Source organism: Canis lupus, chromosome 13 (genome assembly GCF_048164855.1).
Source record: "Canis lupus baileyi chromosome 13, mCanLup2.hap1, whole genome shotgun sequence".
In the NCBI taxonomy this organism is placed as follows: Eukaryota; Metazoa; Chordata; class Mammalia; order Carnivora; family Canidae; genus Canis; species Canis lupus.
Genome location: NC_132850.1, coordinates 33,740,105 through 33,761,031, shown reverse-complemented (window position 1 = coordinate 33,761,031; position 20,927 = coordinate 33,740,105). Strand labels below are relative to the sequence as shown.

The following is a 20,927-nucleotide window of genomic DNA, read 5'->3' as shown; positions in this document are numbered from 1 at the left end:
TTTTCCTTTGTAACTTGAGGGAAGCATGCCATACCTAAGAATAAATTATCTGACTCAGGCAAAAATATGAGATTAGGCTAAAGATATTTTCAGTATGCAGAAATAGGACACACTGAGGTCTTGGGAACCGTAACATCACATTGGGATGGGGATATATGAAATAGACTAAATGTAATGTCTTATGATTGAGTGCATATTAGTATCTGGTCCTATGAAGTGTTCAGCCTAGACTAAGATTCTCATTATAGCTTAACTGAAATAATGAACTGAATGTTGAATTAGAAATAGGTGAGTAAATCATCATGTCCCCAGTTTCAGCGTGATTCAGTCAGCTCCTAGGAGATTTTTTTCCTCTTTACTCTTAAGAGAAAACAATAATTGAGCATTATATATATGAGCAATGAGACTAATAATAAAATCATTAGCTATTTCAGTCATATGACTTCATGCTGTGAATGACTTTTTAAAAACACACTCTGTTGTAACTCATGATGTGAAATGCGTAAAATATTTAATGAGCATTGAAACTGACATCAGATCCTGGTTTGTACCTTAACAGATAACAATTCTAAATCTTTTTCCACATTCATGTTATCAAGAAATTCTTATACAGTTTTCATGTATACCTTCATCCCTTGTCCCAATTCCATCCCTGAGACTTCATCAGTCACATGCCTCACAGAAGACATTAAAAAATATAGAAGATATATTTAATCCCTGGAAGGAATATGCATACATATTCAGAGTACACAGCTTCAATTGTTAAAAGTTAACTTTGAACAAATAAATACTTAAAGGCACAGAAGTATATTTGCATAGATGCTTTATTCAAAATTCAAATTTACTTTTTTCAGAAAAAACCTGAAACAGTAGCACAAAGCATAGTTTACTTTTTACAATAAAAGTATAAATTGTGAGAGAAACACAAATACAGTATGATCTCACTTATATGGGGAATCTAACCGTTGAAAACAAAAAAAATCCGTAAGAACCCGAAACTCATAGATACAGAGAACAAATTGGTGGTTGCCAAAGGCAGGGGGATGAGTGGGGCAAACTGAGTGAAAGAGGTTAAAAGGTACAAACTTCTAGTTATAAAATAAATAAGTCCTGAGGACGTTATGTACACAGCACAGCATGGTGACTACAGTTAACAATATTGTATTGGCTTTTTGAAAATTGCTAAGACACTAGATTTTAAAAGTTCTCATCACAAGAAAAAAATAATTTGTAACTGTATGGGCTAGATTTACTGTGGCTTTCATTTCACAATGTATACAAATATCAAATCATGTCATATATCTGAAACGAACAGAATGTTATATGCCCATATATATCAATAAAAAAAAGTATAAAAAGTATTTCAGATATCACAATCAGGATGTATTTATATGTAAAAAAGGAATTAAGTGGTAATCCATTACACAGGCATTCTTAATTCATAAAGTGATGCTCTTAGGGGTGTTTTCTATCCCAATTTTTCCGAATTTTCGCTTATGTAAATGCAATTAAATTTTTCCATCTCTGGTTTCTGAAACAATAGTTATGTAAATTCAAGTATCTTTTATGGAAAAAATATACATTAATGTATAACATGGAAAGTAGAAGGCAAGGAAATTTTTTTGCTTTAATGGTTAAGTTACATTGTGTGCAAATGGAAATTTCTAGAAACCCTGTCAGATAAAGACCACTTAAAGGAACTGGGAATTTTGTTCCGAGAAAATGAAGTTTAAAGAGAGAAAGAAAAGCTTCAAATATTTAAAGGCTTCTCAGGGAAAGGACAAAGAGGGCTATTTGGGATTACTCAGACTGGCTCCCCATTATCCCTGCTGACTTGGGGATGTACTGTAAATCCAGGAGAAACCAAGCCTGGGGGAGGACGAGGGAGTGATCAGGAAGGTGGCTGAGGACTGTGAAATCACATCAGGAGTATGAATGATGGCTTTGCCCTCTACTCCAGTGTTTCTACGGAATCTTATTAACAGCAGTGATGGTAATAATAACAGGATGTAATCACTTCATTCTTCTAAGTTCTTTATAGTCCATGTGTATTTTAAAATAAATGTACTGAGGCAGTAAGCCTGCAGCCATTCTTAGATTATTTTTCTTAGCCATTCAAAAATATTTTACCTACAAACACAAATATATTTTTATATATATATTAAAAAAGTGGTGACATAACCAGAATGATCCACAGTCTTTGAAACAGAGGTATGATTCCAGAGAATATATTGAGACAGGTATTAATTGAGTCTCACAAATAAGTTGAGATTTTAATGGGCTTCCTTATTGTTCAACTGAAATTAAAAATCTGAGCAGTTCTTTAAATCCTTTATCATTTCTCCCTGTTTTGTCATGCTTTTCAGAGCTGCTCTTTTGCTATGCCGTACTCCCTTCTGAGGCTGATACATGAAGCTGAATACATTCTTGATTGAATTTTGATTGAGAAAATGCAAGAAGAGTTATTAAAGAAATATACATATATAAAATAATAACTGCATTTAACAAATAATACTAATAAATAATAAATATATATTTAATGTAACATTTTAAGTTACATAAATACATAAATAATTTTTAGAGCAAAATATTCAACAATGGCAATGAAAGTGAAATTATTTACAATACTGAGCTCATAGATTTTTCTATAAATAGAAGTATATTGGATATCTTTTAGGGGAAGATTATATTGTTACAACTGATTTCTCCAGAGAGTTACTTATGAATGTTCTTAGTTTGTACCAAAAGAAAAACTTGTAAAGCTTACATTATTTTTTGAGAAGGGCTTTGTAGTTGCTAATGCAAAGATCCTGTCCAATTTTGCAGATACATCCTTACTGGTATTGTATAAATGTATATTGTATAAATGTATTTGATTGTATAAATGTATATTGATACATTTATTAAAATTTATTTGCATTTGATCTCTACCTCTATTCTACTACCCTTCTCCCTATCCTACAAACAAGCAGCAGATGCTTTTTCTTCTTCCTTTCCTTCTTTTTTTCTTCAATACTTTGGTATGGAATTACATTTTTGAGATCAATTATTTATTGATGTTTTACTATGGATGAATACTCTGCTGCATGGCTTAGGAGATTCAGTGAAGAAAAAGATGTGGTCAAGGAACAAGCATATCATGGGAGGTTGGTTACAAAGGATGGTTATAGATGGCTGGTTATGAAGGCTGGTTATGATGTGTATATATGTACATACATGTACATACTTGATCATAATACAATGTTTAACATGATATAAGGAAAGTGCTCTAAGAGTTAGATACGGTAGCATTTATTTCTATGGGGTGGTAAGGAAAGGTTTCATGAAGAAGGTTATATTTGAGCTCAGCCTTGAAGTATGGGTAATCTGTCAAAAGGAAATGATAGGGAAGAGAAAACTTTAGGTGAAAATAATGAGATTTTTTTTTTCTAGCTCTATAGTTTCAGTTTTCATCTAGAGTTGTATGGTCCATTGCAAATAAATTTTTGCGTGTGGTGTGATGTGTATTTTTTCCATATATTTATCAAGTCATTTAGAACAAGTTGCTGAATAGACTTTCTCCTATCCTTTAAATTGTCTTGGCTCCCTTATCAAAAATCAACTGACCAGATACATGTGGGTATACTTCATAACCTCATGCTCTTCCACTGATCTATTAGTCATTCCCTACATAATACCATGTTGATTACTATTGTTTGGTAGGAAAATCCTGAAATTAGGTACTTTTTGTCCTACAGTTTTACTTTTCATTTTTTAGATAATTTTTTGATATTCTAAATCCTTTCTATTTTCATGTAACTTTTAGAATCAGCTTATTAATTTCTATAAAAAACATCAGAATTTATATAAGTAGGTAAAGATTTCTTATATTCCACAAAGCACTACCATTAAAAGAAAAAATATGATAAACTGGACTTTGTCTCGTGAAAAATTTCTGCTAATCATAAGGTGTGCTTAGAAAATGAAAAGGTAAAATTCAGACTGAGAGAAAATATTTGTAATACATACATACTATAAAAGATTTGTATCTAGAATACATAAAGAGCCACTACAAATCAATAATAAAAAGACATAAACTCAATAAAAACTAGAAAAAAATTTGAAGAACATTCACAAATTAAGATCTACAAATTGGTAATAAGCATATGTCATAAACATCATTAGTCATCAGGGAAATGAATATTAAATCACTCCGAGTTACAACCTCACACAATTAGAATGCCTAAAATTCAAAAGACTTACAAAAGCAAATATGAGAGAATGTGGAGAAAATAGAACTCTCATACATTAATGGTAGGAGTGTAAAGTGACAAAACCATTTGGGAACACTATGTAACAATCTCTTGTAAAGTTAAGCATATAAATATGATAGAACCTCAAAATTCCATTCCTGAGTTTTTATACAAAAGAAATGAAAACATGTTTCCACAGAGAGACTTGTATGTGAATATTCATAGCAACTTTATTCATAATAGTTTCAAACTGGAAACCATCCAAATGTTTATCAATAGGAAACTGAATAAACAAATTGTGGTATATTCACATCATGGTATTCTACTCAGCAATAAAAAAGGAACAGACCACTGGCACATGAAAAAACAGGGATGAATTCTATAGATATTATGTTTAGCTAAAGAAACCAGACCAGAAAAATTATATTATATATGATTCTATTTATAGAGAATTCAAGAAAAGGCAAAACTAATCTATGTTGATAGACATCAGAACAGCATTTGCCTGTGGCTGGGATTAGAGTTGATTGGAAAGGAGCACAAGGGAAATTTTGGGTCCTGAAAATATTCTATATTTTAATTGTGTAGTATTGGTTTCATGAGTGTGTACATTTGTCAAAACTGATCAAACTGTATGCATAAGCTTTTTTCCAACTTAATGTAACTAAATTATATATATCTTAATAAAAAAAGATATATTCAGTAAAGTGATAAGATACAAAAAGCTGGAGGAAAGCCAAATATGCAAGTTGGCTTTCATAGAGAGTTGGATGGAGAGCAGTGACTAATGAGAGGTATGGTCTGAGGGTCATCAATGTTGGATGAAGAGTTGGGATTTTTCTTTACTTCCCATTGTGCTACCAAAGATGGTTTTTAAGGGAGGAAATGAGATGATCAGAGCTGTGTTTTTGGGTGATTCATCTTGCACAGGTAAGAAGAATAAGAAATGTTGTGATGCTATGGATGAGATGTAAAATATCTGCTGGGGAGAGTAGGCATTATGAGGGCAACATAATGAACAAAAACAAGAAAGGAGGTAATAACTTTGAGAGGTTATCACAAAGAGACAATTCACAAGATTTAATAACAGAAATAATTACAGGGAAAGAATTCAGGGAGCAAAAACTTTAGGGCCCAGGACAGTGCCTGGCAAATAGTAGATGCTCTATAAATATTTGTTGAAAAAAATGAAGAAATGAATGAGGAAAGCAACAGAAACGGAATTTCTGAGAAATTCAGTTGAGTTTGGTACTACGAATAAAAATAGGAAATAAAGAAAAGTTGGCTGGAGGAAATTAGTGGCTGTGATTTAATGTTAGGCATGTTTTAATGAAGGTGTCTGCTGGACATAGAGATGAAAATGCAGAGTAGACAATGGGAACCATTGGCTTGAACATCTGGAAAGAGGTCATGGTTGGCTATAGAGATTTTAATGATTAATGTAGAGGAAATTGCTGAATTATATACATAAAAGAGATCATCCAGGAACACCACAGAAAGAAGAGAAGAGGGCTGAGAACAGAAGCTTGGAAAAGTGGGCGTAAGGCCGGGGCAGAATATTGGAGAAACAGAGGCAACAGAATTGTCAGGGAAGTAAGAGGAGGGCAATGTTAGGGAGACAAAGGGCATCCAAAGGATTGGTAGTCAGAGCTCACAAACCAGTAAGAAAAGAAAGAACAGATGATTAATAAATATGAGACACAAATGACGAACAATTACAAGAACAAATGTTTTACCTCATTATTAATTTAGAAAATACATTTTCATTTTCATTTCTCATACTACAAAGTTTTAGAAAAAAATGTATCACATTGACTCCATTGGGCTGTCCAACCTTGTAGGAATGAAGAGGCAAATACACACTAGATTTCTCATTGGGTGGACACTGGCTTTGCTTAGGGCAACAAAATGTCCATGTGCTATAGCCTTTCTCTTGATGTAGAAGTCACCCTTGACTCCCCTCTTTCTGTTCCCTTTCCATACATTCTATTCTACCAGCATGTTTTATAGATGCTACCCCCAAAGATGTTCTGAATCCACTCACCAGTCTAGACCTCCACTGTTCCTCCCTTGGTCCAAGCCATCAACATCTGATCTTCTGTCCTGGCAACTATTCTTGCCTCTGCTCTCAGATTCCTGCAATCCACCCATCCTCCACACAACAACCAGACAGAGTGAACTTTTATTAATATAAATTATATGATGTCGATTATTCTGCTTAAAACTCTGCAATATCTTTTTAATTGGGCTTAGAAGAAATCCCAGACTTCAAAGTTTACATTATCTGGCTCCTGGCTACCTCTCCAATACTTATATGTTTGGTTTTGTTTTTTTCCTTCTGACTGCTGGCCTGGTTCTAACTTAAAAACTAGTGCTCTTAACCATCATTTTGGGGTAGAGGAAGCTACAGTTTCCTTTGCTACCCACAGGTCGGTTTTTGTAGGTTTATGTATGGCAAACTGTCCTGGCCAGTTGTCACCAGATGGACCAGCATCTTTTGTCTGGAATTCCAGAAGTTTTGGATTCTTTAATCAATTCCCTGGCACTTGTACAGATGGCTACTTGAGAGATTTCCTTACCCAAATGACTCTGCTTTCAGAGAAGCCACTATTTTGTCAATTTTGAAATTCGGAACAAGCCCTAATTCTAGGTCTCTGCCTTGTGTTCGTGGAACACCTCAAGCTAAATTTATATTTTCATGACTTTTCTTCCTTTTCTGGACTCTGTCTCGTCTCCAAATTGTTAGTGGTTTTCTCTGTTCTCATTTGAGTGGCCACATGATTATGGGAACCTACAAACTGGGAAAAGAACTAGTTATTAAGATGGGGCATGTAGAGTTCTGAACAACTTATTAACTGCTGGGTGTGGCCCACACGAACCTGGCAAGCTCAGACTCCTAGTGCTTCTCCCTGAATTTACCCTGGGGAAGAGGCTTAGCTAGCAGTTCTTTAGAAAGCCCAGGATTTGGTGCCAGGTGTTTTCCTTGTAAAACAGCTGACCGACTTCACTTAGTGCAGTCAGAGTCTTGGGTTGCCTCCCACAAGGAAAAACTGGTGACCCATTTCAGTCAGTACTGCAGAAAGCTTTCCTTGAGACCTAAAATGGTTTGGGGAGAACAAGAAAAGTACCTATTGCCTATTGATTGAGTTTTGGAGATTGTTTTTGTTGTTGTTTTTTTTTTTAATGTGGTAAAGTATACATAACAAATTTTACCATTTAAATCATTTTAAAGTGGACAATTCAAGGGTATTAAGTGTATCCATGATGTTGTGTGACCATCACCACTATCTAATTCCAGAATATTCTCATTTCCCTAGAAGAAATCCCATACCCATCAGGAGTCAACCCTAATTTTTCCCCTCCTGTAGCCCCTGGAAACCACAATTCTGTTTCTGTCTCTATGGATTTGTCTATTGTAGATATTTCAAATAAAGGAAATCATATAATATGTGACCTTTTGTGCCTGTTTTTTTTTTTTTTTTTTCACTTAGCGTGTTTTCACAATGTTGTGGTGTGTATTTTAGCACTTATTTTTTGTGGCTGAATAATATCCCATTGTACAGTTATACCTCATTTTATGTACCCATTCTTCTGTTGATGGACATGTGGCTTGTTCCCAGCTTTAGGCTATTGTGAGTGGTGCTACTATGACATTTGCATACAAAGTATTTGTTTGAATACATGTTTTTAATTCTTCTGGGTATACCTAAGAGTGGAAATGCAGCATTATATGGCAATCCTATGTTTACCTTACTGAGAAACTGTGAAACTATCTTCTACAGTGGCTCAACAGTTTTGCATTCCCACTGGAAACATATGAGAATGAGTTCTGATGAATTTTAGGAGTGTTTTGTAAAGGTGCCTGACTATAAGTGAATCGTTAAATGACATTTGGGTGGTGGCAAAAATCAAAAAAACAGATTCATATTTTTAAAATGAGATGCATTTCTTTCTTCTTGTTTAAAATCTCCCTCCCCTAGGGATGAGAATGGATCATGATGGCTAATCCAGAGTTGGTTCCCAGGAAGTTCTGAAAGCTGCTTGTCAGGGCACCTACATGTAAGATTACACATATAGTGCTTTGAAATCATCACAATTTAGCCATGCAGAAGTGCAACCACACCTATTCTGTTACTGAGCTCAACTTAGCTCTGCTGTCCCCATTTCTGCTGATGTTAAAAGCCTTCTAATCTTGCCACTGAAAAGCAATATGGTCTCTTCTGGTTTAAATATAAGTGACAAGTAATTAAAACTTACTAATTCCACTCAGGATTTAAACTCATTAATTCAAAGGTCACACTGCCTGCTAGGACTGTTCTGGGCCTGGCTCTCCCCACTGTGTCTCTCCATCTCAGGAAATTACAAACATCATGACTCTGGGGGGGATGTGGTTGGTCCACACATCCTTTTGAGTTTCCTACTACCTCCGCTTGGTCTTTTGGCACGAACTTTGTCCTTATAACATGTCTGAACTACACTGGCAAGGCCTTGGGGATGTACCAGAATTTTCTACTGATATCCACAGCCTTACCTGTACCCTGTGATACATAATATGGACCCAGTGAACATTCTTTTCTCAGACCCTAGGCCTCCTCCAGCACCCTGGATTACTTACTCAGCATTTATATCACCCTCTTAGGCTGGTAGCCTATGGGTGATATGTTATAAATCCAGTGGGTCCCATATTTGTCCATCATACCATAGTATTTTTCATAGGGTGGGTTCCTTGTTCTGATGCAATATCATGTGAGAAATCCATTTGGGTGGCCTAAACTCTGTAAGACCTCAAATAATGGTGCTGATTGAGGCCCAGTTCATAAGTCAGACTCACACCTAAAATGCATTGTGAAGTCAAAATAAATCTTGGTTCCTTCCAGGAAAGAAGGGGTGCAATGGAGGCAACTTACACACTAATGAATTGTTGGTGTCCTTGAAGTATTTTCCTTTTTTTTTTTTTTTTTTTTATAAGCATTAGTCAATGTGGCAGGTTGGATATTTAGCAGCAACCCTGATGAGTAGAAACACATGACTGTGGGCCCGTAGATAACCTCTTTCCCTCTCACCATGCTCTACACATATAAACCCATTGTGCCAGCACTGATGACAGAGGCTGACCAATGTCAGCAGGCCAAATCATTCTGTTTGTTGCTTAGTGTCTCTTCCTTGGAAAATACTAAATGGTAGTGGTAATGTATGATACAGGTACAAAGATCTCTCATCCAAGCCTGAAAGTCTATCCACATAGTTCAATTCTAGACCTTTGTCCCTGATCTTCTAATATTTTTTCTTCTATGCCTCTGACTAAACAGCTAAACTATTTGTTGAGTCCATACACATTTAGTCCTCATAAAGAGGATCCGGTATGTTTCTCAAAGATCGTCCCACTGGACGAATTTCACCTAACAGACCTCACCTTCAGAACTATCACTGAATAGGAATGCATTGTGGCCAAAGTCCATTTTTGTCTCTGCTCGTGTACTGGCTCATATTCAAAGTCATGAGATGGCCCTGTGAACCAAACTTAACTTCCTTTCTCTTCCATCAGCTTGTCACTAAGATCATGATGGGTGACATGTGTCCACCTCTTTGTGCCTCACATTTGCACTTCTGGCCGTGCTTTGGCTTTGATCCCAGTATATCACTTCTAGTTGCGATTGATCACTTCTTGGCCTGCCCAGTTTGGTGTATTGGGCAGAACGTGGCTTCTGGGAACTTTTGGGTTTGTGGTCACTTTGTTGTCATGCACTTAGTCTTTGCCAGGGCCCAGTAGAACATTTAAGCAGGTTTGGAAAGGTGTATAATTTTCTACCTTGTTTCAGAACTCTTATGGTGATTCTTCTATTTTGGTTTACCTTAAACTTCACAATGTACTTTTTTTTTTTTTCTAACCTTTGATGCATCTACTAACTTGAGGTCTGCTGAGTCAAATGGCCCAAATGGCAGGACCACTTGTCCCACAGCCACTTCCTGATGTGGCCCTCATTCAACTCTGGCAGTCTTTCATGTCACCTTGTTTAGAGGCCGGGGGAGTATTCAGATATAGACAGCTTCTAAAAGTGGGACGTGAACTTAATTGAAGTGGGTCTGCTCAATGAGAGCAATTTCCAGTAAGGTTGAGAGCCACAAGCTGTCAGCTGGTAGCATCTGAGACTAAAATCCCTTATAGCCCCAAAGGGATTTTGGCAGCAAAGAACAGAGTCCACTACGGTTCAGATCAGTGAGGCTAACAGCTGATTTATCAATAGCCACAATGGAAGTCAGAAGCAGTGGGATAATAGCACAAAAGTGCTGAAAACATAATTGCAAATGATTCTGTATCCATCCATTATGTTTCATGAACGAATGTGAAATGAAAACATTTTCAGGCAAAAGCAGAAAAAGAAAGAAAAAAGAGAATTTCCCCCAGCAATTGAGATAATTAATTCTAAAGAATGTATTCTGGCAAAAGGAAATGGTCTGAGATGCATGTAAGAAGAAATGAAGAACAAAGAATATGATTAATATGTGGGTAAATCCAAGTGAACACTGGCTATATAAAATATAAATAATAATGTCTTGTGGGTTTTATTTAAAAACCTCTAGAATTATTGCTAATATATGAAGTATATATAACACTTGGAAATATAATTTGACTTCTTAGATACCAAGAGTAACATGGGCATAAATTTAGGCAAAAACCATGCTTTAGACACATATAGTGCTTCCTCTTTAAGAAAACAAAAATAAAAAAACCAAGGATATACAAACAAAAACTGCCAAATGACATGAAAATAAACATCTTTAAATATGGACGACTGCATAGAATTTCACATCCCAACATGTGGTTTTGTGGTAGTTATTTAATACCAGATGCTAAAAAAATAAATAAGACACCATGGTTAAATTGCATTTTTTTGTTATTTTTTTTTCTTCCCTAAAGAGATAATTCTCAACCACTTGTCTAGTATATATTGATTGAAAACCATTTGAAAATTACTCCATCTGTCAATGAAATGCAAACACCTCTGGAGTGAAATCAAACAGCTGTTTAAATGCTCAGAGCTTCACTAACAAAGAAATCTTCCTTAACACTGGTTCTGTTTACACTATTCCAAGGCAATGACTCATTCAGGGTAAAATCCAGTACTTCCAGGTTGTGTAAACACAACCATTATTTATAAGGAGATTTATAAAAAGACTAACTGCTTCCCAGCTGAAGAACTGCTGAGTACTAGAGTTAGTAGTTAGACTCGTGTGTGTGTGTGCGCCTATTTGGAGAACTCAGAATTATTAGTACTTATGACCCACACTTGAAATTCACAATAGCTCTGGATCCCTTTATAGCACAAAACCAACTAACAGGTTTGGAATAAATAGAAGTCTTATAAGCTATAATTTATAATTAATTATAATTATAATTAATATACAATTTATAATTCAAAGAGCCCATTTGTGCCATACAGAAATTAGCAAATAGTTTTCATTTAAATAAAGACACACCTTTGTCATTTCTTCTTCATTATCTTCTCATCAACTAAGGAGGAAATTGAGTAGCATGTAGATTCTGGACTGTGACAGCTTGGGTTTGAATCCCAGCTCCCTCAGTGGCTGCCTGCATGGAACTGGGCACAGCATTTCTCCTCAAGCCTCAGTCTCCACACCTGTCAAAACAGTAAATAGATCTCACACAATAACTGTGAGGACTCAAATAATTTAAATTTTGTAAAAGTAGATTTGTAGGAATTAAAAAATGTAAATCTTCTGATGCAATGCTTGTTACACAGCACTTCATACAAGTCACTTATTCTTTTAAACCACAAGGGGATCCCTGGGTGGCGCAGCGGTTTGGTGCCTGCCTTTGGCCCAGGGCGCGATCCTGGAGACCCGGGATGGAGTCCCACGTCGGGCTCCCGGTGCATGGAGCCTGCTTCTCCCTCTGCCTGTGTCTCTGCCTCTCTCTCTGTGTGTGACTATCATAAATTAAAAAAAAACAAAACAAAACATTAAACCACAAGCATTTTACTGGGCTTAATAATGGCCCTCAATTCGTTAATATTCAGATCTTGTAGCTTTTGGCAACGAATGATTATTCAAATAGATCTTCTAGAAATGAAAACTGTGGCTGGTCACTAAATTTCATTCTGATAACAACTAGGTAATTCAATTAGTCAATTATTTTTAATTGCTCAGGACTATATGGTTAATGTACAGCTGCAGGAAGCCTAAGCTGTTTAAAACCAGACACTCGGGGCAGCCCCAGGTGGCCCAGCAGTTGAGTGCTTGCCTTTGGCTCAAGGCGTGATCCTGGAGACTCGGGATTGAGTCCCAAGTCGGGCTCTCGCATGGAGCCTGCTTCTCCCTCTGCCTGTGTCTCTCATGCATAAATGAATAAAATCTTTAAAAAAAAAAAAAAGGGAAAAATGACAATCAAGTGCATGGAGTTGATAAATGTGGGAGAGCAGCTACCTCTTGTGGGCAGAGGGGAGGGCACGGCCGGGATCCTGGGGTGGGTAGCTGCAAGGGAGGCCCTCTGGCATTAGACGTAGCTGATGCCAGGATCTGGATCAGCACCTTGGCTTCACTCTTCGGCCCCTTCCTGGGGCCTCCACTCGGCCAGACCTCCTATGAGAAGGCCGAGGTCAGGGGAGCCTGCCGCTCAAGTACATGCAGGTCAGTCTTGTGGAGCACGGAATGTTGTGCCCAAGATTGCCAATCCGAGAAACCATCAAGGAACCGACACGATGCAAACACACGAGGGTTTATTTACAAGCTCGAGCTTGGGTCCAAGTGTACCCGACACAGCGGAGCAGGGACTTGGACCTCAAAGTGGGTTACAGCTGGGTTTTTTATAGGCTGATCTAGGGGATTTTCAGAAGGAGTGGAGGAATTTCTCAAGTTCTGTTTACATCCTGACGTGGGGGGATCCCTGGGTGGCGCAGTGGTTTGGCGCCTGCCTTTGGCCCAGGGCGCGATCCTGGAGACCCGGGATCGAATCCCACGTCGGGCTCCCGGTGCATGGAGCCTGCTTCTCCCTCTGCCTGTGTCTCTGCTTCTCTTTCTGTGTGACTATCATAAATAAAAATTAAAAAAAAAAAAAAAACATATCTACATTCTGATGTGGGGCTTTCAAGGGCATTGAGCTGTGTTCTCATTCTAATATGGGACTTTCTACCACGGCGCTGGGCTCTGTTGTCTTTCTGATATGGGATTCCCTGCAGTTTTTCCCATAAAGTTCAGCTTATTCACAGGGGCCTTAGATGGCTGTACTTGTGCTAATGCTGAACTTGAGGTGGGACGGCCTTGATTTTTCTTGCCCTCCACAGGAGCACTTGGGCGGACTTGGAAAAGCCAGCCGACAGCGGCCAGCACCCCGGGCCCCGAGTCCGCCCACAGCCCAGGAGGGCCCCGTGGGAACGCCGCAAGCCCAGCCCGCGGCCCTGGTCAACCCGACGGCCTCCCGGGCATTTCCGGCGGCTCCTCGAGGGCAGTCCCGGCTCTGCCGCTCGGCGTGTCCGCGCAGAGCCACCGCGGGCTCCCCCCCGGCGCCAACACCGCCGGGCTCCGCGAGCCTCAAGCCGCCAAGGGCCCCACCGAAGGGCGAGGCGCTCCGACGCCAGGCATTTCCTGTTTAGGCCGGAAATAAGCAACCGATCACCCTGGGGGTCCGCACAGCTCGCCGGCACCAGCGACCTGCGGTGGTGGCACCGGAACCGCTTATTTCCGGATTTCCTTCCGTTGGTGAACGGACGCGCAGAGGCGGGAGACACGCTCTCGGGGAGCTTCCGGAGGACGCGCTGCGCTTTACGACAGGGCCGCTTCCGGAAGGTTTCCTAGCAACGCTCTGCTTTGGGAGAGCGCGACACGCCTGCGCCGCTTTGCGCCCGGCGGAGCTCCAGGGCCCCGGGTGTCGTGGCGTGGTGGCGGTGCTCCGTCGGAGCTGCCGAGCTTGGTGCCCCGCGGCCTGTGCCTCCGAAGCTCTAAGCTCGGTGCGGTGATAATGTCTGTGGTCACGCAGTAATGAACAGGTCCTGTGACAAAAGACACTTATGTGGAAGGCCAGGGCCAGTCATCGACGAGCGACCGAGGGGTGATCTTAAAAGAGTGAGCATGCACCTGAGGGAAGGAAGCAGAGGTGGCCGGACAGTGAAGCCTTAGCTGACGCGGACGGCCGGAGTCAGGCCTGCCTGAGCGTACGTCCAGGTGAAATGCAGGTCCCCAGAGCGAGAGAGCAGGGGCTGGGGGTGCGGGGGCTGGGAGGATGGGGGAGGGGAATGTCACATGTCACTTCCCGGACATTGCCTCTGTGTGTTATTTATCCTTTGCAGAAAGTCGGTGGTCCTGGGATGTCGACTGCCAGCTTTGTTTTATAGCAGAAGTCCGTCAGGGTCAAAAGGAGAAGCACCTGCTCGGAACCGCACAGACAGGGGGCGCCCGGGTGGCTCAGCGGTGGAGCATCTGCCTTTGGCGCAGGGCGTGATCCCGGGGCCTCGGGATCGAGTCCCACATCGGGCCTCGCCCTCTGCCTGTGCCTCTGCCTCTGCCTCTCTTCGTAGCTCTCATGAATGGATAAAAAAAAATTAAAAAAAAAAATCGCGCAGATAGATGATAGAGGTTGCACTAGGACCCAAGCCGGTTCTGTTTCCGAAGTTCTCTTTCTATGGCTCTGTGTGCTGGAATAAAGAAAAGGACTATTGAATAAGGGAGGCTCATCTTGGGAGATGAAATAAGATTACAAAAAGAAAGAAAAGAAAAAAAAAACTGTCAGGGGTTAATGCTTCAGTCTTCTGGAAGAGGGGAGAGGGGGTTAGAAACTGCCTGTAGTGCGATGAAAACAAAATGCGGCCAAAGCATACGGCTGCCTGAAGGAGAAAGCTGGCCTTGGTAGAGAACAGAAGATATTTGGGGTATAATAGAGCTTAGAGCGAAGGAAGCCCCATCTGTGGTCCTCTCTTCAAGGCCAGATCTAAATATGCAGAATATGGGTGGCTCTACCCTTTTGCAGAGTGCTGCTCCCCACCCACCCCTAAGGGATACACCAGTGGAAAAGCACAACACCTGTAATGAATGACACGTAAACAGATGAACCCAGTGGAGGCCACACGCCCTGGACTGGAGCAGAGAGAGAGGGGAGCAAGTGTTTTGGAAAGTCCTCTAACTTTAAGGATAAAGGAGCATTTTGCCAAGAATGTACTGCTTGGTACCATTGTCCCCCTGACATAAAAGCCACACTGAGTACAGCTTTGGGGGGAGGAAGTATTCTCGTTTTGCAGAGGGCAGCAAATGAGGATGTGGTGGGAAGTAGATTTGGGGACCTTAGTTTTCCAAGTAAATGTTTAAGCTATGTGATAGCATGGGTGAAGTGGTAAAGCCAGAGCCGCAGAGCTAACTCTGCTAGAAGAGCGGTGGAGTCTTACGTAGGGAGGATCGGGACTCCACATGTGGCCCAGAGGCTAATCTGTCTCAGGCTCCAGTAGGAGTGGAATAGCCCTATCTGGCCTCCCCGCCCCCCCCCCCCCCCCCCCCCGCCCCGGGCATGTCAGCTTCTCTTACTTGAGAAGAGCAGAAAGCTTAGAGAGAAAAACCAGAGCATGCTTCTTCGAGAGATGCAGTGCACACTCTAGCAAAGCCTAGCTGTTCTTGCTGTAATGTGTAAGCCCAAGCACTCAGCAGCTTTGCTTAACGCATTGTTTGGCCTCAGCGAGTCTACCTGAACCCGAAAAAGCAGAGTCTGAGACTCGTCTTTTATGAAGGGAGTTTACTAAAGATGTCATCTCAGGGGCCATGACTGAATGGGAAAAGAGAAATGGGGAAGGATTGCCAAAGTAAGGATGCATCTTTGAGCTGGTTATAGCTGTGGGAAACTGAGGCTTGGTCCCAGTGGGGCACTCTGAGGGCATGTAGGATACATGGCTGACTTGTCAGTGGGGCTGAAAAGCGGACATTTAGCCAGTGTCTTCAACTCTGCGTTGACCTAAAGAGCATCCCACAGGATGCCAGTCTTCCAAATTTACATGTGCGTTGATACCAATCAGGTTTCCAGAGACATCCGATGTCAAGTGTTGGGGAAGTCTCATGGAAGGAAATAAGAGAAGTGGGTAGAGCTGAGGCAGGGGCAAGTTGTAGCAGCCATGGGTAGAGTAAAATATTTGAGGTGCAGTTCAAAAGGCACTTGATACAAATAGCATCTTACAAATTTGCTTAAACAAACATGGAAAAATTGAAAAACAATACCGAAGCTTTAGGTCAAGAAAACACCATCCTGCTTGTATAGGACAGGGATGCAGGGCATACAAAATAACAAGCAGAATATGCAAAGAGACATTTTAATAATAGAAGCATTATTTATTTATTAAAGATTTTTTTTCATTTATTTGACAGAGCATGAGCGCAGGAGCAGGGGGAGTGGCAGGCAGAGGGGAGAGAGAAGCAGACTCCCTGCTGAAGCTGAAGGCTCCCTCCTGAGCTGAAGGCAGACACTTACCCAACTGAGCCACCCAGGTGCCCCTAATGACAGCATTTTTTAAAATCATTATTGTCATAGTTTTACTAGTTCTTCCTTAGGGATGAAAGTGAAATTCTAAAAAGCAAATCTTTCATTGTGCACCTTCCATTTGCCAGTTACCTTAAATACATACTACTCAAATCTCCCACAAGCACACGAAGGAGGTATTATTATCTCCATTTTTAAAGAAGAGAAAATTGAGACCAAATGAGCAGAGTTGCCGAAGTTCTCATAATCAGATACAGGCAGAGCCAGGGTTTCAATCCAGAAGTTCGGTTCTTTCACTTACACTTAGGACCTTATCAGAGGCATTCTTCTGGTCTTCCTGGAAATCATACCAAATCCACTGCATCTCACCTTCTTATGTAATAACCTGCAGAGTAGAGAGAGCCATCTGTTTCTAGAGCAACATATTTGAGTCCATAAGCAAATAGGTTGGCAGAGAACAGAAGGATTATGACATTGCCATTTGGCATTCCTGACTTACTCTGCATTTATAAAATAAAAATGCATGGTCCAACATGTTGATTTCACAAGCTTATCATTATCATTCTTTCTGAAATAAGCATAGTCAGGGACATCATGTACAAAATAAGGGATGGAGGATGAAGTCAGGTAGGAGGAGTTTTTGTTTAACTGCTATCTCATAAAGCACTAGCTTACAAGTGACTTTGTGAAATATGCTTCAACATTGAGGCCAATGAGAAAAAGAACTAAGGGAGAAAAACTTGGGATTTATTTTAAGAGCACAATATCACAAGATTACTTAAGAAAGCAGGGGTTCCAAAACAATGCTGATTATCCAAATTTGCCTGAAGAACTTTATATAGATACCTGAATGCACCTTCAGGGAGTGTATCTAGGCATAAGACTCCGAAATGTGTGTGTTAAAAATATCCTGTGGTCATTCTGATGATCAGCCTCAGTTTATAGCCACTACTTAAAAGTGTTCATAAGCTAATATGTAAAGAGTCTACTTACATATTTTAATTTGTATGTCTAATCTTGGAGAATCAACTCATAATTTAGTGTGAATCCTAAGTGCTCAAAACAGTTATGATATTCAGTAGACTTTCAATTCTGATCAATAGCCGTTTAGAAATCCCTTCACTGTTAATAAGTCAATGAGTAGAAACAAAGTGAAACAGATGTCAATCAGTTTTTTTAATACCTTGCACATTGTACAATGAGAACATTTTGGAAAATGGAGACAGTATAAGCTAAAAGAAAGTATAGGACAAAGATAATAAAGGGAAGAGCAGAAACATGTTAAATAGGACAGAACATTTGATGGAGAGGACCAACAAAACAAAATTTTGATTCTTTGAGAAAACTAAAATAAAATTTTAGCTAAAGTTTGACTAAGAAAAGAGGAAGGAGAAACTGCTATAAATGAAAACCATGTGACTAAAGATGTAGCAAAAATAACTAATAAAAATATGATCAACTCTATGTCAATAAGTTTAGAGAATTTTAACAGGTATATAATGGAAAAATATAATTATTTAAGCTGACACATAGCAATATAGAAACAAGAGTTCTCCTAAGAGATCAATGAAATTGAAATAGTAGTTACAAATATTCTCAGACACAAAAGACTTCAAAGCAAGCTCTCGGTTCGGACCCTTAAAGAAAAGAGAATAATCTTTGTTTGCTTGTTTTGTTTTTTTGTGTTTTATCTCTGTAAACATTTCATACATACCTGTTTTATATTCTTTATCTAATAATTCTAGTATTAACAGCCCTTAAAGGGGCAGGTGTCCTTGACTTTCGTTTATTGGGTACTTGGTGTCCTTTGGTTTTGAACTGTTTGATTTCAGTAGGTGTGATGCCCACGCACTTAAATTAAGGCATCTTTCTCCATAGAGGATTTGCTTTTATTTCTAGTTCTGTTTTTACAAGTATCTAGGAAACACCACTGACTTGGGACCATTTCTGACTTATGGTTTTAGGCTCAGCATTAGAGGCTCATACTTGGCTTCCCCACCAGTGCTGGCCTCAGGCTCAGTGTCCCACTTGTGGTGTTATAGGATCCATGCCTAGGGCAAGCTGCCTCACTTGCCTCCCAGATGTGCCAGTCTGAGCTTCCATCTAATTCTGTCCTAGTTAAACTTTTTTGAAGGAAGTCACAAAGATCTCCCTTCATATTGAAAATCAATAATACCTGAAATAATATGTCCTGGATAAAGTTTAGTTGTGAACACTGGGGCCAGAGAAAACGGGCTTAGGGATGGAGAAGAGACTCAAACCTGTGGTTAAGTTTTATTTTTTAAGCTGAGTGGTGGGTACAGGAGGCTTGCTTTATTTATTCAATTTATTAGTATTATTTAAGAATATGTATTTTTGTATGTATCATGTATTTTATGAGAAGCTAAAAAAAAAAAAAAACAACCCAAATCAATAGCAATTTTCACTAAAACATCTCTGTGACATTGTGAGAGAACTAACATACCAACAGCAAAATTGTGCACAAGTCTATACCAACTGAAAACAGTGCCCTTCAGCACAGACACGAGTGCTGAGAGAATAGCGCTGGCCCAACAGAAGACATGTAGACGGGAGGGAAATGGTAAATTGACATATGGTAGCCTTGTGGGTTTGTTCATAGAGTACTTCTCTATGACTCCTGTGGACTCCCAGATGAATTTGAGAAGAATTTGGGGTGAAGTTCTCACAGATATAGTGGGAAGAGGTCAGAGAAAGACTGTATATTGTGAGTCTACAGTCTCCTGTGTCCCTGGGTTCATGGGTTATGCAAATTGCATGTAAATAAGAGCTCCAATTCCCCTCTAGTCTTGAGAGCAACTTTAAAATCTTAGCTTTCATGTAGTGTCGACTCCAATTGTCTTTTCCCTTGTGTTTCGATTTTACATACTTCTCTTTGGTTGCCCAGTAACATACCATGGAGAAGCAATTTGAAAAATGGAGCCATGGTACTTAGAAACCTTAATTCCACTCTTATGAGGAACAATTTATTCCCAGGGTGTGTGGTTTTTTTTTTTTTTTTTTTTTTTCATCATAGGATCAGACCCATTGAGATAGCAACATAGCAAAGATATCTGTTAAATTCTTACCTATGGGTCAGGATATTAAAATGCCATGTAATTGGGAACCCTGGGTGGCGCAGCGGGTTGGCGCCTGCCTTTGGCCCAGGGCGCGATCCTGGAGACCCGGGATCGAATCCGACGTCGGGCTCCCGGTGCATGGAGCCTGCTTCTCCCTCTGCCTGTGTCTCTGCCTCTCCCTCTCTCTCTCTCTCTCTATCATAAATAAATAAAAATTTAAAAAAATGCCATGTAATTGGAGCTCCTGTTTAGAGATATTAGTAAGTATTGCACTGAAAACCAACCTAGTAGTAAATGAGAAAACAGCAAGCCAGGAGGGTTTGTATAATTTCACTCAGTTCTGTGTTCTACCCAATTGACCAGGCAAAAAAGTAAATTATGTTTGAAAATCAGTCATGCAAGGTTTCTGGCCACTTTTCATAAAAATGGATTATCTGTCACAGTTCTGTGAAGCTTTAACCCCATGTGACATAGTAACGTTTTAGGACAGTGCTGTGAGGCAGTAGCCAGTCGGGCATGATGTGAGGGGCCCCTAGGGCTGCCCACCTCAAAATACTAAACTCTACCTACTGTCTTCCTATTTTGTCTGAAAGTTGGATTCATGACCCAAATATCTTATGGAATTGAAGCCTTTTTTTTTTTTTTTGTCGTTGTTTGCTTTTCAATAATCTATTCTTTCTTGTTATCAGTGAGGAATGTGGAGTTTAAAAGCAGAAGGGTGGGGATCCCTGGGTGGCACAGCGGTTTAGTGCCTGCCTTTGGCCCAGGGCGCGATCCTGGAGACCCAGGATCGAATCCCACGTCGGGCTCCCGGAGCATGGAGCCTGCTTCTCCCTCTGCCTGTGTCTCTGCCTCTCTGTGTGTGTGTGTGTGTGTGTGTGACTATCATAAATAAATAAAAATTAAAAAAAAAAAAGTTAAAAGCAGAAGGGTGTTTTCTGGTTAAGTATCACTTGTTAACATGTAGCAAACTGTAATTCTGAGTGACTTTGCTACATGAAAGAGTAATCATAGTGGCAGGGGTGGTTGCTATTGTTGCTTGAATTGAGATACAACCTGTGTAAAGTGAAACAGTGTTCAGTGTTTGGATGAATAATTTTTACATGTGTCTATACCCAAGTAACCACCACCCAGGGGCTCCTTCCTGTC

At 39.9% G+C, this 20,927-nt stretch overlaps 2 long non-coding RNA genes across 3 annotated transcripts; one reads left to right on the top strand and one right to left on the bottom strand.

Moving 5' to 3' along the window:
• Positions 1–572: 572 nt before the first annotated feature.
• On the bottom strand, positions 573–13,955 carry LOC140602857 (uncharacterized). 2 transcript variants are annotated; one of them, XR_012005790.1, is made up of 5 exons: positions 13,803–13,955; positions 12,068–12,181; positions 11,712–11,872; positions 6,277–6,384; positions 573–2,426 (listed from the first exon to the last, which is right to left on the bottom strand). It is a non-coding gene; the product is annotated as an uncharacterized lncRNA (long non-coding RNA). The 2 variants fall into 2 exon arrangements; XR_012005791.1 differs by lacking the exon at positions 12,068–12,181 and having other exon boundaries at positions 575–2,426.
• Positions 13,956–13,959: 4 nt separating this feature from the next.
• LOC140602856 (uncharacterized) lies at positions 13,960–14,831 on the top strand. Its single transcript, XR_012005789.1, has 2 exons — positions 13,960–14,411; positions 14,537–14,831. It is a non-coding gene; the product is annotated as an uncharacterized lncRNA (long non-coding RNA).
• The last annotated feature ends 6,096 nt before the right edge of the window (positions 14,832–20,927 follow it).